Source organism: Phyllobates terribilis, unplaced genomic scaffold (assembly GCF_046119375.1).
Source record: "Phyllobates terribilis strain yellow unplaced genomic scaffold, ASM4611937v1 Scaffold_3__8_contigs__length_932513732, whole genome shotgun sequence".
NCBI lineage: Eukaryota > Metazoa > Chordata > Amphibia > Anura > Dendrobatidae > Phyllobates > Phyllobates terribilis.
In genome coordinates, this window is record NW_027362763.1 from 431,342,301 (window position 1) to 431,359,198 (window position 16,898).

The 16,898-nt window shown below is 46.4% G+C and overlaps 1 protein-coding gene across 2 annotated transcripts in view; it reads right to left on the reverse strand.

Annotated features, from left to right (window-relative positions):
- Positions 1 to 16,898, reverse strand: part of RNGTT (RNA guanylyltransferase and 5'-phosphatase) — a 584,571-nt gene that overhangs the window by 234,786 nt on the left and 332,887 nt on the right. The window lies entirely within an intron of this gene.

A 16,898-nucleotide genomic window follows, 5' to 3' on the forward strand; every position in this document is an offset into this window, starting at 1 on the left:
GTTAATAGTCTTAAAAATGTGCCGAATTTGCCATGAGTTATGCTGTTTGAGAAATTCTTTAGATCTTTAGACTGTTCAGTACAAGTTTACACCATTTATTTGTTAGTGTCAGAAACTTGGCACAAAAAAATTGTAATTTTTTTTGTGTAATATGGTTGAATAGTAACCCCTTTCCTACCTGGTCAGTAATAACATAACATAGTTTTTAAGGTTGAAGGAAGACTAAGTCCATCTAGTTCAACCCATAGCCTAAAATGTTGATCCAGAAGAAGGCAAAAAAAAAACCCATGTGGAAAACACTAAGCTCCACATTAGGGAAAAAAATTCCTTCCTGACTCCATACGACAATCAGACTAGTTCCCTGGAGCAAAGCCCTAAGCTTACTGGCCTATAATTTCCAAGATCAGTTTTTGTCCCCTTTTTGAACATTGGCACCACATTTGCTATACTCCAGTCCTGTGGTACAGACCCTGTTATTATGGAATCTTTAAAGATTAAAAATAATGGTTTATCTATGACATTACTTAATTCCTGAAGTACTCGCGGATGTAATCCATCCAGGCCCGGGGATTTGTCAACTTTAGTGATTTTTAGATGCCGCCGTACTTCCTGCTGGGTTAAGCAAGTGACATTTAATGGAGAATTTTTGTCATCACTAATCATGTTTTCTGTCATGCCATTTTCTTGTGTAAATACTGTTGAAAAAGAATCATTTAGCATATTGGCTTTTTCCTCATCCTCATCCACCATTTCACCCAGACTATTTTTAAGGGGGACAACACTATCATTTTTTAGTTTTTTACTATTTATGTAGTTAAAGAATATTTTGGGATTATCTTTACTTTCATTGGCAATGAGTCTCTTTGTCTCAATCTTTGCTGCCTTGATTTGGTTTTTACAGAATTTATTTAATTTTCTGTATTTATTTAATGCCTCATCACTACCTACTTGCTTTAGTTCTCAAAATGCTTTTTTTTTGTCACTTATTGAGCCCCTTACAGCTCTATTTAGCCATAGTGGTTTCCTCCTATTTCAAGCATGTTTATTCCCATAGGGTATATATTGTGCACAGGTCCTATTCAGGATGCTAATAAATGTCTCCCATTTGCTTTGTGTAGTTTTATGTCTCAGGATATCGTCCCAGTTTATTGCACTAAGATCATCTCTCAACCGTTGGAAATTTGCCTTCCTGAAGTTTAGTGTCCTTGTAACCCCTCTACTACACATCTTATTAAATGATAAATGAAAACTTATTATTTTGTGATTACTATTACCCAAGTGACCCCCAACTCATATACTGGATATGCGGTCTGGCCTGTTGGTTAATATTAGGTCTAGCAGTGCCCCCCTTCTTGTTGGGTCCTGAACCAGTTGTGAAAGGTAATTGTCTCTCAAAGTTGTCAAAAACCTATTACCTTTGCTTGAACTACAGGTTTCTGTTCCCCAATGTATTTCAGGGTAGTTGAAGTCCCCCATAATAATGACTTATCCTTGAGTCGCTGCTTCATATATTTGCTTTATGAGGATATTCTATGCTGCTTCCATTATTTTTGGAGACTTATAACAAACCCCTATCAGTAATTTATTATTTTTTACCCCTCCCCGTTTCTCCACCCACAGGGACTCTACATTTTCATTAGATTCACATATATTCTCACGCAAGATGGGTTTTAAGGATGATTTTACATATAAACACCCCCCCCTCGCTTGTTTGTATGGTCATTTCTGAACAGACTATAGCCCTGTAAATTAACTGCCTAGTCATGGCTCTTGTCCAGCCATGTCTCAGATATCCCCATCATGTCATAATTATTTTCCAACAAAATTAATTCTAATTCCTCCATTTTGTTGGTGAGGCTTCTCGCATTAGTGTACATGCATTTTATGTATCTCTCTGTACCTCTATTCCTTCTTACTAAATTGACTCTTCTAACCCCACCCCGAATTTCTTTATTTGTGCCCAGGTCACTATCTGCACCATCTTCCCCACCTATAAAATGAATACCCCCCCCCAATCCCTAGTTTAAACACTCCTCCAACCTTCTAGCCATTTTCTTCCCCAGCACAGCTGCACCCTCCCCATTGAGGTGCAGCCCGTCCCTAGCGTAGAATCTGTAGCGAACTGAGAAGTTGGCCCAGTTCTCCAGGAACCCAAACCACTCCTTCCTACACCAGTTCCTGTGCCACTTATTTATCTCCCGTTGCCTCTCTGGTGTGGTACGTGGTACAGGTAGTATTTCAGAGAATACCACCTTGGAGGTCCTTGCTTTAAGCTTGCAGCCTAATTCCCTGAAATCATCTTTAAGGACCTTCCACCTACCTCTAACTTTGTCATTTGTGCCAATGTGCACCATGTCCGCTGGGTCCTCACCAGCCCCTCCCATTAATCTCTCAACCCGATCAGCGATGTGCCGGACTCAGGCGCCAGGTAGGCAGCACACTGTTCGACGATCCCTGTCTTTGTGACAGATTGCCCTATCTGTTCCCCTAATAATTGAGTCCCCCACTACCAGCACCTGCCTGGTCTGCCCTGCTCTCCTACTTCCCCCCTTACTGGAGCTGACACTCCTCCGGCTTTCAGAGGACATGCCTTGCTGCAGCAGTACTACCCCTGTACTGACACCCCCCTCATCTGCCAACTTTGCAAACTTATTGGGGTGTGCCAGATCAGGACTAGCCTCCCTGGCACTCTTCCCTCTATCCCCCCCCCCTTCTGTCACCCAGCTATATGCCTCACTGTCCTGCAGCTCCCTACTACCACCCTCCCCCACATCTACCCCAGTGAGCAGCTGCTCAGTGAGCAGCAGACTCCTTTCCATATTGTCGATGGATCTCAGTGTTGCCAGCTGTTCATTTAGATCCAGTACCTGGGCTTCCAAACGCACAACGTGCACACATCTCGCACAGCAGAATGCCTCCACGACTGGCTGTTCACGGATTGCATACATGTGGCAAGATGTACACTGGATAGCATTGTCAATAATGGAGCTCATTTCCTAATGGGGATTGCACTAGACAGAAATGTTAGGTAAAAAGAAATGTAAAGAATTAATAAAATACAGACAGCAATTCAGTCCAAATTCCTCTCTTCCAAACTCCCTGAATCCAAGTCACTGGAAGATTTAAAGAGGTTTTTTTTTTTTTTTTTTTTTCCTTTTAGCAGCAATCCACCCTACAGCTCAATGCACTACCAAAGTAATAGTAATAGTACGCCCCAGGTCGGAAAGGCCGGTTCAGCGGCCCGCACTGACACGTGCCCACGCTGAATCGGGCACATGTCAGCTGATTATTACACATCACATTATTACGCACCATCTTGTTGGAAAAGCTCAGTTTCCTGGAAACAGTTTCCTGTAAGGTGGATTGGCCACCAAGGTCTCCAGATCTGACCCCCTTAGACTTTTATCTTTTATCATCTGAAGGCAATTGTCTATGCTGTGAAGATACGAGATATGCAGCATCTGAAACAACGGATACTGGAAGCCTGGGCTAGCATTTCTTCTGCAGTGTTGCTATCAGTGTGTCAAGAGTGGGAGAAGAGGATTGCATTGACAATCCAACACAATGGGCAGCACTTTCAACACATTTTATAAGTGGTCATAAACTTGTAAATAACTCATGAAAAATAAAGTTACGTTAAAACCAAGCACACCATTGTTTTTCTTATGAAATTCTCAATAAGTTTGATGTGTCAAATGACCCTCTTCCCATTGAAAAAATAAAGTTGGATCCAAAATGGCCACCATGGTCACTATCCATCTGGAAAAGTTTTCCCCCTCCCATATACTAATGTGCCACAAACAGGAAGTTAAGATCGCCAACCATTCCCATTTTATTTAGGTGTATCCATATAAATGGCCTACCCTGTACTTTATAGAAATCAATGGACTGGAGGAGCTTAAACTTCTGCCCACACTTGGCCAGGGTCTGGGAAGGCATTAGTGGCCTAGCTCCATGGAAACCAGATGTACACTATAAAAGATAAAATCTTTCATTGCAGGAGAATGACAGCATATAGAAAAAGCAAATCCATTTCAAACTTGCTTATTTTCATGCTGTCTGACTAACTAAAACAATTTAAAAACATCATAATACCCATTTAAGGAGGGAAGCTTTTTGTCACGCTTTTGAATTGGCCCTGGACACTCAGTGCTAGTTACTAGGGCTAGTTTCTTTTATGTAGATTGAGTACCAAGGACTCAAATTTCAACAAATTATTTATTTCTCAAATATATACAGTGCCTTAAAAAAGTATTTATACACAGAATAACTTTACACATTTTTTTCAGGTTACCCCCACAAGCTTAAATGTATTTTATTGGTATTTGTGAAGTGTAAAGGAAATGACACATTTTTTAAAATTATTTTAAAAATATGAATCTGACAATTGTGACATGCATTTGTATTCAGCTCCCTGTAGTATGTAAAATCCTGAGTGACCAATTGCCTCCAGAAGTCAAAATTATTAAATTGAGTTCACCTGTGTGTAACTACAGATATTCTGGGAAGGCCTGAGGTTTCTTGGAGAACATTAGGAATCAAACAGCATCATGAACACAAAGGAACACACCAAACATGTCAGGAATAAAGTTGTGGAGCAGAGTAAAGCAGGGTGAGGTTATAAAAAAAAAATAGCCCCAGCTTTTAATATGTCACGTAGCACTGTTCAATCCATCATTCAAAAATGGAAGGAGTGTAGCAAAACTACATCCCTACTAAGATATAGCCGTTTACCTAAACGGACATATCAAGCAAGAAAAGCACTAATTAGAGAAGCAGTCAAGAGGGTCATGGATACTCTGGAGGAGCAGCGAGATCCACAGCTCAGGTGGAGAATTTGTCAATGGGACAACTATTACTTGTATACTCCACAAAGTTGGCCTTTATGGAAGAGTGACAAGAAAAAAGCCAATTTTGAAAGCAAGTCATGTAGGGGACAAAGCAAGCACGTGGAAGAAAGAGCTCTGGTCACATGAGACCAAAGTAGAACTTTTCCGACTAAATGCAAAACACCATGTGCGGTGAAAAAAGAACACTGCACATCACCATGAAAATATCATCCCCACCAAACACGGTGGTGGCAGCATGATACTGTTTGGATGCTTTTCTTCAGAAGGGACATGGAAGCTGGTCAGAGTTGATAAGAAAATTCATGAAGATAACTACAGGACAATCCAAGAGGAAAACTGTAAGAGGCTGCAAAAGACTTGAGACTGGGGAGTAGGTTCACCTTCCAGCAGGACAACGACCCTAAACATACTGCCAGAGCTACAACAGAATGATCAAAGCATATTCATGTGTTTGAATGGCCCAAAGTTCAGACCGAAATCCCATTGAGAATCTGTGGTAAGACTTGAAACTTGCAGTTTACAATCTCACGGAGCTGGAGATAGTTTTCAAAGAAGAATCGGTAAAAATATCATCTTCTAGATGTGCAAAGCTGGTAAAGACAGACCCCAAAAGCCTTGCTGCAGTAATTGCAGTGAAATGTGGTCCTACAAAGTATTGATACAAATGTACATCACAATTTTCAGATTCATATTTTTAAACTATTTAAAAAAACATGTATCATTTCCTTTACACTTCATAAATACCTACCCCACCATCCTGTAGAATGTAAGCCCGCAAGGGCAGGGTCCTCTTCCCTTTGTACCAGTCTATCATTGTCTATTTGTTACTGTAAGTGATATCTGTATTTTGTATGTAACCCCTTCTCAAGTACAGCACCATGGAATCAATGGTGCCAAATAATAATAATAATAATAATAAATACTTGCTACTTTCAGTTGGTATTTCAAATAAAACACATTTAAGTTAGAGGGTGTAACGTGAAAAAATGTGGAAAAGTTCAGTGGGTATGAATACTTTTTCAAGGCACTGTAAGGGTATGTGCGCACGTCCAGGATTTGATTGCAGAAATTTCTGCTAGGTTTCTGCATCTCTTGGCAGGAAAAATGCTGTGGAAAAAAGGCACATTTTTTATGTGTTTTTTATGAGCAATCAATGCTTTTTGGAGCTAAATAAAGATATTTGAAAAAAAGAAACATGGGACATTGCTTTAACCCTTGGTTTACGGTCGGACCTGGGTTGAGTATATTGGTTAATTTAAATGATAAAAGAATGGGTCTGTTATATTTCAAATAAAGTTGTGAAGACCCGGGGTCTTCCGTGGGTGTAATACTAATCAGACAACACAGAGTGAGGGTAAAACAGTGTGCCAATACTTTATTGAACCATCAAACAGACAATAAACATATAGAACAGTCCCAGCACATACCCAAGATGGTGGAAAATTACACAGTCTCACCCTTCCGCAGGCCCGCCGACAATAGAGCAGCTGCAACTTTGGGACTTCCAGGGCCAACTACCTCAACCAGTAGCCCCCCGCTTTTGGCGGGCCCCCACAGAGAGGTGGTAGCTCACAGCAAATTGGTTAGCTACTACGTCCCCACGATCAGCAAGTAGCTGCGCTTTGGACGGAGAGTATTCTCACTGCGCCCAAAACGCTGTGTTCTAATGCCGCACTTGTTTTGTCCGTACATGCGGATCCACCGCATGCAATGACATTTCAATCGGTCAAAATCTGCAGCGGAGACTAGCGTCTCCACTACAAAAATTGACATGCTGTGGATGAGTTTGGGTATGAGCCCATGATCAGGAAAATTCTGCGGGTTTGATGCTGCATATTTGTGCAGCGTCAAACCCGCTGCGGCCAGATTTCTAGAAATCCCATGTCCACTATGCGTGCATCTGAGACTGCAGATCACCCACAGACACTGACATGCTTCTCTTCTTTCAGGATGTCAAATTCACTTGCAGAGTCGCTAGTCTCCGTAACAGAAATTTGACCACTATAATGTACCGAATGCAGTAAATCCGCATGGTTCAGTGAACACATGCGGATTTACCTGCATTCAATAGAATGCAGCGTTTTGGATGCAGCAAAAATATGCGGTGTCCAAAGCTCCTCTACGTCCAGATTGGGGACACACAGCCTAAAATTAAAAAAAATGGAGTGGGCTCCCGCGTCATTTTCTTAATCAGCAGAGGGAAAGCCAACTACTGCGGGCTGATATTACTAGCCGAGGAAGGGGTTATTAGCCAAAAATGTTCCCTGGCTATTAATAACAGCCCACAGCTGTTTGCTTAGCCTTTACTGGCTAGATTACAGGGGTACCCCAGAAAAAAAATTGATGTAGGGTCCCCCTATAAATTCTAACCAGCAAAGGCTATGCAGACAGATGCAGGCTGATATTAATAGCCAGAGAAGGGGACATGGATTCTGGCCCCCTCCGAGGCTAATAATATCAGATCTCAGCGGCCCCACAAATGGCGCATCCATAAGATGCACCAAATCTGGCGCTTAGCCTCCACTCTACCCACTTGCCCTGGTGCGGTGGTAAGTGGGGTAATAGGGTTGGGGTTCATGTCAGCCTTGTATTGGCAGCTGACATGAAGCCCAGGTTAGTAATGGAGGGCGTCTAGAAGACGCCCCTATTACTATCCCCATAGTAAAGTTTTTTAAATAAACACACGGCTAGAATAAAGTCTTTGTTTTTAAACAAAATTCCACTTGGTTGTAATCATTTATTTAAAAATAAAAAACTCACTTAACGCATAATCCCCTAAACCCTCGTCTCCTGTAAGAAACCAAAAATAAAAAAAAATCCCTCACCTGTCCGCCGTGATGTCATAATCCAGAGTGTCCCACAAAGATCTGATTCACTTCTACAGCAGGCACATCAGCAATCACTGAGTACAGCACTGTATACACTGACAGGAGTGTAATCACTGTCAGTGTATAGCGGTGAGCTGCCATGACAGAGTTCGCTGGAGTTCATCAGCTGAAAACCAGCTGACGAGCTACGGTGACCTCACTTACTGCATCAGTGTTGTGTGGGAAAATTCTCACATAGCACCAATGCCGTAAGCGAGGGCACCGGAGCTCTCAGCTGATGTTCAGTAGATGAACTCAAGTGACCTCACTCCCGGATCACCGTGGGACACTCGGGGTACAGCGGACAGGTGAATATAAGGTGGTTTTTATTTTAATATCGATTTATTTTTACTTTTTTTTTTTTTTTTTTTATACACAGTGCACAGACGCTGGCTGAGGAAACTACTTCGCCCTTCAGCCAAGTCGGCTCCCGCTATTGTCAGTGGAAGTGGCCGTAGGGTGATGGGAGGAGTAGTCTCCCGTGGGCAATTCTATGTGCGTTTTTGACTCTGACTTGAATTGAGTCAGCCAAATATGCAGCAAACATCCGCAGCAAATCCGCAAATAATTTTACACTTGCGTTTTTGCCTGACTCAATTGGAAAACGCTTGCAAAACCGCACAAAGAATTGACATGCTGCAAATTTAAACGCAATGACAATCTTGACAGGAAAATTCCTGATCATGTGCTCAGCACTTCAGGAATGTCATTGTATTAGCTGGCACATGGATTACCTAGCGTTTTTGGCCCATTTCTGAGCGGAAAAAAGGCAGCGAAAACGCACCAAAAATGCACTATGTGCACATAGCCTAAAGGCAAGCTATTTTAGTAGAGAGAAAAAAATTCTGCAACCCCATGGTTAGGAAGTGGTGTATTACAAATTATTCTATAATTTCTTTGCTGAACTTCAATGCTGTTTTATTACAAAGCTGTGTAATGGATCCTTGTTGGTTTCTGCAGATTATTGTTTATCCTTATTATGAAAGTAAAATATTATGAATTCTAGTATCTCATGTCCCAGTGCTTATTTAAATGTTAATATCACAGTCCCATGGAAGAGGAGAGCAAAAAGTATTGGAAATGAATAAAGCAGATGGCAAGTGTAATATCTAATCTGTGCCATTGAGAATCCCTTTACCAAAGCAACAGGTCCTCACTATTCTTATTGTTCCTTTGTAGCCACCTTGTGCCTGCTCATTATTGCAGGTAATCTCTTATTGTCATGCATTTGTCAAAAAAACTATAATTATGTAATTTATGGCTTATAATCATAAAGGGGTTGTCTCAACAGTTTAAATGAGTAAAACTGCAAAGTGCTTGTAAAAACAAACAACTCTGCAATTTACTTCTTGTTAAGAATCCTCTCCATTTTTGAGAATGGAGGTTACTGGCCTCCAATGCAGTCTATACGCAATACAGCCAATGCAAGCTGTATTATTGTAACCTTGGTTTTTTTTTTAACTCTAAAATGCTGAGGCATTTCAGTGAAAACATACTAAGGAAAGCCAAAAGGGGACTAATCAACTCAGATAACTAGTCTTATTCAGGCCCTTGGTGGTGTCTCCCAGTTTCCCATAAGTTTTTATTTCTTTTCACTCGCATTGATAGCATATAGTCGGCAGCTCTGTTGTTAAAAGACCAAAATGTAGAATTATAGAATTATGTCAATGGGATTCGTCCAGATTCATCGAGACCGGTTGATTCCAGTATGAACAGCACCTTATGTATAGACTTTGTAAGTAGGAATTCCAATGTACTATTTAAAACAAAAGGTATATCATGTTTTTTTTAGTTGTGCTTGCACAGTATGCTTCGCTTATATAGCGCTATCATATATCATATTCTGCAGCGCTTTACATACATTATCATTGCTGTCCCCAATGGGGCTCACAATCTACATTCCCTATCAGTACGTCGTAGTTCATATTCTTACTAGTCTCTTAGAATAAATGTGCAACTCTTACAGGAAAGACTTACTAAATGTATGCAAAGAAACACAATCTATGCAAAAAATACATGAAACTGTATTAAGAAACAATCTATGACAGACATTAAATCCTTTGCAAAAAAAAAAAGGCAGAAGGCGAACATCAAACATCTAAATAACCTGAAACCGTAAGCGCATGTAAATAAGCAATCATCCTCATCCTAAGGCACTCCTCTGAAACGTGAACTCTGCCAGCCATCAAGTATAATTTGGAGAATAAATTACAATTCTCTAATAGAACCGAATGATGACAGTGACGGCACAATGCACAAAAATACCTATTCCCATTCCATTATGTATCCTGTTATCTGCTGTAATTGTTGACAAAATACCCTGCAATTTTAAAATGATATAAAAAACCCACATAATTGAATAATTATATAATGGCTCTGAATGTAAAAACATTGCTTACAGTCTGCGTTGTCGTGATGCCACAAGATTATAGGAAGCAATAAACAGTGACTGACATTTTCAGTTCAAAACTAAGACCTAATAAAGAGCGTTGCCTTTTTGGAGTTTTAGGACTGGAAACGTGGGGAAACAGAACTTTGCATTAGGAAATAAAGCACCATTCCAGCAGGTTTTTTATTTCACTGCTGGAGTAATGCTACTAATCCAACTTCCCTGACCTTAGTATTATACTTACCAGCTGCAGTCTTCAGCTGTTCCTGGCGCCACTCTGGTCCCACTCCATCATCTTGTAACCGCAACTTCTGACAGACTGACTGACCTCACTCTGGCTCTCATAGACTTACATTAAAGGGGTTGTCTGGTCAAAAGTGATAAGTCTGCAGTCACTCTGTGTGACTGCAGCCTTATGAATCCACTTGGGCGCAGGCACTGTGTGCTGTGGGGATTCGCCGGCATGAGACCCGGGACCGGAGGATAAGTATAAATTATACATACCCACGGACATTCAGCGCCGCCTCACTCCATACACTTGTACACGAGGCCAAGCCCCGTCTAGTGACATGGACGGCCAGTGGGCATTTGCGACTAGGCGTGGCCTCACTCAATACAAGTGTATGGAGAGCGAGGCCATGCCCACTAGCCGGTGGTATGTATAACTCATACATACCCTCCGTTACTGGGTCTCATGTCGGCGAATCCCCGCAGCGCACAGTGAGTGTGCTGGGGGGATTCCTAAGTCTGCAGTCACACAGAGTGACAGCAGACTTCTCACTTTTGACCGGACAACCCCTTTAAGTTGTGACTTCCGGATCACCCAGCAAACACTTTAGCAATACGGCAGATCACAAACTGGTGGAGACCAACAAGAGCGGCCCCGGGAAGACGGCAGCTGGTGAGTATAAGACTATGAACAAGGAACTTAGATTAGTGGCACCACTCCAGCGCTGCAATACAAACCGCTGGTGTAGTGCTTTAGGAAACGTCAGCTAAGTTATTCTGTAAGGATCAAAGCCATAAATATAACCTTAAAAGTGGTATCCATAGGCAGATTATAATGAGGGCAATCTGGGCTACCATCAGGGGCCCGAGGCTCCAGGGGGCCCATAGCCAGACTGCCCTCATATAATCCTTTGTGCAATAAACATCTGCAGCTCGGTAGCGTCTAGAGTGGAGTTGATTTTTTGAGGGGATGATGTCACAGGAAGGGGCGGGGCTTCCTTCAATCCAGTGAAGACCCGATAGCAGGAAGCAGCGTGGAGCTGTGGCTGCTGAAGCGGACAGAGAGGCTGCATAATGGAGCTGTGTGCAGGTGGGAATGAGGACACAGGACTCAGTGTGAGTGGGCTGAGGATGAATTTTGGGTGCAAAGAAGTGTGGATGATGGTATTGTATGGGGGCTGCATGATGGAGGGTTGCATGGGGAAATGGCCACTGGTACTTGTATAAGGCAGCTTATGGGGGGGGGCTTTCACAGGAAAAGTGCTTATGTTATATGCGTGAGGCTGCATGGGGAAGGTGATGATGGGCTGTACAGAAAAGAGGGGGATGATGATGGGCTGTGAGGAGGGGGATGATGATGGGCTGTGAGGAGGGGATGACGATGGGGCTGTGAGGAAGGGGATGATGATGGGGGCTGTGAGAACGGGGGATGATGATGATGGGGACTGTGAGAAGGGGGGATGATGATGATGGGGACTGTGAGGAGGGGGGATGATGATGGGGACTGTGGAGGGGGGATGATGATGATGGGGACTGTGAGGAGGGGGGATGATGATGATGGGGACTGTGAGGAGGGGGGATGATGATGGGGACTGTGGAGGGGGGATGATGATGATGGGGACTGTGAGGAGGGGGGATGATGATGATGGGGACTGTGAGGAGGGGGGATGATGATGGGGACTGTGAGGAGGGGGGATGATGATGATGGGGGATATGGGGAGGGTGGATGATGATGATGGGCTGTGAGGATGGGGATGATGATGGGGGTTGTGAGGTGGGGTTGATGATAGGGACTGTGGAGGGGGGATGATGATGGGGACTGTGAGGAGGGGGGATGATAATGATGGGGACTGTGAGGAGGGGGGATGATAATGATGGGGACTGTGAGGAGGGGGGATGATGATGATGGGGGATATGGGGAGGGTGGATGATGATGATGGGCTGTGAGGAGGATGATGATGGGGGCTGTGAGGAGGGGGATGATGATGGGGGCTGTGAGGAGGGGGATGATGATGGGCCTGTGAGAAGGGGGATGATGATGGGGACTGTGAGGAGGGGGGATGATGATGATGGGGACTGTGAGGAGGGGGGATGATGATGATGGAGACTGTGAGGAGGGAGGATGATGATGATGGGGGATATGGGGATGATGATGATGGGGGCTGTGAGGAGAGGGGATGATGATGGGGCTGTGAGGAAGGGGGATGATATTGATGGGGGCTGTGAGGAGAGGGGATGATGATGATGGGGCTGTGAGGAGAGGGGATGATGGGGCTGTGAGGAGGGGGGATGATGATGATGGGGGCTGTGAGGAGGGGGGATGATGATGGGGGCTGTGAGGAGGGGGATGATGATGGGGCTGTGAGGAGGGGGGATGATGATGGGGCTGTGAGGAGGGGGGATGATGATGATGATGATGATGGGGGCTGTGAGGAAGGGGGATGATGATGATGGGGGCTGTGAGGAGAGGGGATGATGATGATGGGGCTGTGAGGAGAGGGGATGATGATGATGGGGCTGTGAGGAGAGGGGGATGATGATGATGGGGGCTGTGAGGAGGGGGGATGATGGGGGCTGTGAGGAGGGGGATGATGATGGGGCTGTGAGGAGGGGGGATGATGATGGGGCTGTGAGGAGGGGGGATGATGATGATGATGGGGGCTGTGAGGAAGGGGGATGATGATGATGGGGGCTGTGAGGAGGGGGGATGATGATGATGGGGGCTGTGAGGAGGGGGGATGATGATGAAGGGGGCTGTGAGGAGGGGGGATGATGATGGGGGCTGTGAGGAGGGGGATGATGATGATGGGGCTGTGAGGAGGGGGGGTGATGGGGCTGTGAGGAGGGGGGATGATGATGGGGCTGTGAGGAGGGGGGGTGATGATGGGGCTGTGAGGAGGGGGGGTGATGATGGGGCTGTGAGTAGGGGGGATGATGGGGGTTGTGAGGAGGGGATGATGGGGACTGTCAGGAGGGGGGATGATGATGATGGGGGCTGTGAGGAGGGAGGATGATGATGGGGGCTGTGAGGAGGGAGGATGATGAGGAGGGAGGATGATGATGTTGGGGTCTGTGAGGAGGGAGGATGATGATGGGGCTGTAAGGAGGGAGGATGATGATGGGGCTGTAAGGAGGGAGGATGATGATGGGGCTGTGAGGAGGGAGGATGATGATGGGGGCTGTGAGGAGGGAGGATGATGATGGGGGCTGTGAGGAGGGTGGATGATGATGGGGGCTGTGAGGAGGGTGGATGATGATGGGGCTGTGAGGAGGGTGGATGATGATGGGGGCTGTGAGGAGGGTGGATGATGATGGGGGCTGTGAGGAGGGTGGATGATGATGGGGCTGTGAGGAAGGGGGATGATATTGATGGGGCTGTGAGGAGAGGGGATGATGATGGGGCTGTGAGGAGGGGGGATGATGACGGGGGCTGTGAGGAGGGGGATGATGATGATGGGGGCTGTGAGGAGGGGGGGGTGATGGGGCTGTGAGGAGGGGGGGTGATGGGGGTTGTGAGGAGGGGATGATGGGGGCTGTGAGAAGGGGGGATGATGATGATGGGGGCTGTGAGGAGGGAGAATGATGATGGGGCTGTGAGGAGGGAGGATGATGATGGGGCTGTGAGGAGGGAGGATGATGATGATGGGGGCTGTGAGGAGGGAGGATGATGATGGGGGCTGTGAGGAGGGTGGATGATGATGGGGGCTGTGAGGAGGGTGGATGATGATGGGGGCTGTGAGGAGGGTGGATGATGATGGGGCTGTGAGGAAGGGGGATGATATTGATGGGGGCTGTGAGGAGAGGGGATGATGATGGGGCTGTGAGGAGGGGGGATGATGACGGGGGCTGTGAGGAGGGGGATGATGATGATGGGGGCTGTGAGGAAGGGGGTGATGATGGGGCTGTGAGGAGGGGGGATGATGGGGGTTGTGAGGAGGGGATGATGGGGGCTGTGAGAAGGGGGGATGATGATGATGGGGGCTGTGAGGAGGGAGGATGATGATGGGGCTGTGAGGAGGGAGGATGATGATGATGGGGGCTGTGAGGAGGGAGGATGATGATGGGGGCTGTGAGGAGGGTGGATGATGATGGGGGCTGTGAGGAGGGTGGATGATGATGGGGGCTGTGAGGATGGGGGATGATGATGGGGCTGTGAGGAGGAAGGATGATGATGGGGGCTGTGAGGAGGGAGGATGATGATGGGGGCTGTGAGGAGGGAGGATGATGATGGGGCTGTGAGGAGGGTGGATGATGATGGGGGCTGTGAGGAGGGTGGATGATGATGGGGGCTGTGAGGAGGGTGGATGATGATGGGGCTGTGAGGAAGGGGGGATGATATTGATGGGGGCTGTGAGGAGAGGGGATGATGATGATGGGGCTGTGAGGAGAGGGGATGATGATGATGGGGCTGTGAGGAGGGGGGATGATGATGATGGGGGCTGTGAGGAGGGGGGTGATGATGGGGGCTGTGAGGAGGGGGATGATGATGGGGCTGTGAGGAGGGGGGATGATGGGGCTGAGGAGGGGGGGAGATGATGATGGGGGCTGTGAGGAGGGGGGATGATGATGATGGGGCTGTGAGGAGGGGGGGTGATGGGGCTGTGAGGAGGGGAGGTGATGATGGGGGCTGTGAGGAGGGGGGTGATGATGGGGCTGTGAGGAGGGGGGGATGATGGGGGTTGTGAGGAGGGGATGATGGGGGCTGTGAGGAGGGGGGATGATGATGATGGGGGCTGTGAGGAGGGAGGATGATGATGGGGCTGTGAGGAGGGAGGATGATGATGATGGGGGCTGTGAGGAGGGAGGATGATGATGGGGCTGTGAGGAGGGTGGATGATGATGGGGGCTGTGAGGAGGGTGGATGATGATGGGGGCTGTGAGGAGGGTGGATGATGATGGGGCTGTGAGTAGGGGGGATGATGATGGAGGCTGTGAGGAGGGGGATGATGATGGGGGCTGTGAGAAGGTGGGATGATGATGGGGGATTGTGGAGAAAGGGGATTATGATGATGAGCAGCATTGTTGAGAGGGGGGCTGTGGAGGGGGAGTGATGTGGGGCTATGCGGGGAAGGGTGGTTGATGCTGGATGGCTGCAAGGGAAAATGGGTAATGTCACTCTTCTGAGGCTGCATGCAAGGTGGCTGCGGGATGTGTTGTGAAAGGAGTAATGCTACTCACATGGGACTGCATAGTGAAGGGGATAATGTCACTCATGTAGGGCGGCATGCTGAGTGCCTGTGTGGAGAAGTGGGTGATGTTACTTGTGTGGGGATGTATGCTGGGGCTGTGCAAGGAGCTATGTGGGGCTTATACTGTATATAGGTAGTTAAATGAGTTCTCATACTGAATCTAGGTAGCTTTGTGGAGGCTCAAACAGTATGTACAGGGCTGTGTGGGGGCTCATAATGTATGTAGGGGCTATATACCTCACGTGTCTGTGAGGTATATGGATGTTTTGTGACTTAATTACACTGCCACTTAACTGGCCATTTATGATCTGCAGGCTTACTAGTATCTATATTTTATAAATGTTCATAAAATATTATCTGATCACCTATTGAGAATGCCTGGTCAGTTAGAGTAGTGGTCGGGCTACAGAGGGGCAGTCGACAAGGAGCAGGGCGCCATACCGTGTAAACTTAGGGTGCCAACCTCCGCTGTCAGGAAGGGAAATGTGAAGGGCAAAACTAGTCCCCAACTCCCCGCATTTCTGCTCTTTTTTATATCACTTTTTTTCTGTGCAATGTGTGTGTGTGTGAGTATTTATGTCTGTATGTTTTGGGATTTTTAAACTAAATAAAAAGAGAGTTTTTCAAGTTTTTTTTGTTAGGGCTTACATGTATAAGGGCCCTATAGGTTGATCACTTTGGTTGTTGATTGAGGGGGCTATGTAGGGGCTCATATTGCATATAGGGGATGTCAGGATACTTAATTCTGCTCAATATTAAGTCATACAATTATGAATAATTATTTTTTACTAGATGGAGCCCCAATGCTATCGCATCGGGAGGGCGGTAATATCACGATGGGGGCAGGCTTTGCAGAGTTGAGAATCCCCCCCCCATGTGCTCACCCACCTATCCACGCTCTCTTTCCCCCCATGTGCTGACTTCTCCTGTCTGTGCTCTCTTCTTTGACCTGTCTCCCCCGTGTGCTATCCCCCTTGTCTGCTGTCTATCTCCTTCCTGTGTTCTCCTCTCATTTGCCATCCCGTTTGAGCTGTCTCCCCCTGTGCTCTGTCTCTCTCCCCATCTGCTGTCTTCTCCTCTTATGTAATCTCTTCTTTGACCTGTGTACCCCATGTGCTCTCCCCCTTGTCTGCTCTCTCTCCACCCATGTGCTGTCTTCTTCCCTCATGTGTTCTCTCGTTTGAGCTGTCTCCCCGCGCAGTAAAATCAAACCGCCGCCATCTTTGAGCAGGCAGATAGCGGCGGTCACATTAAAACTGCGTATGTGCTCCTCCTGTACAAAGATGGCGGTGGTTAGTGAATTATTCGGCTGATCCCGGAGGCGGCGTTTGCTGCGTGTTCGAGACGGTATTCCGCTGGTGGTACCACGCAAGAG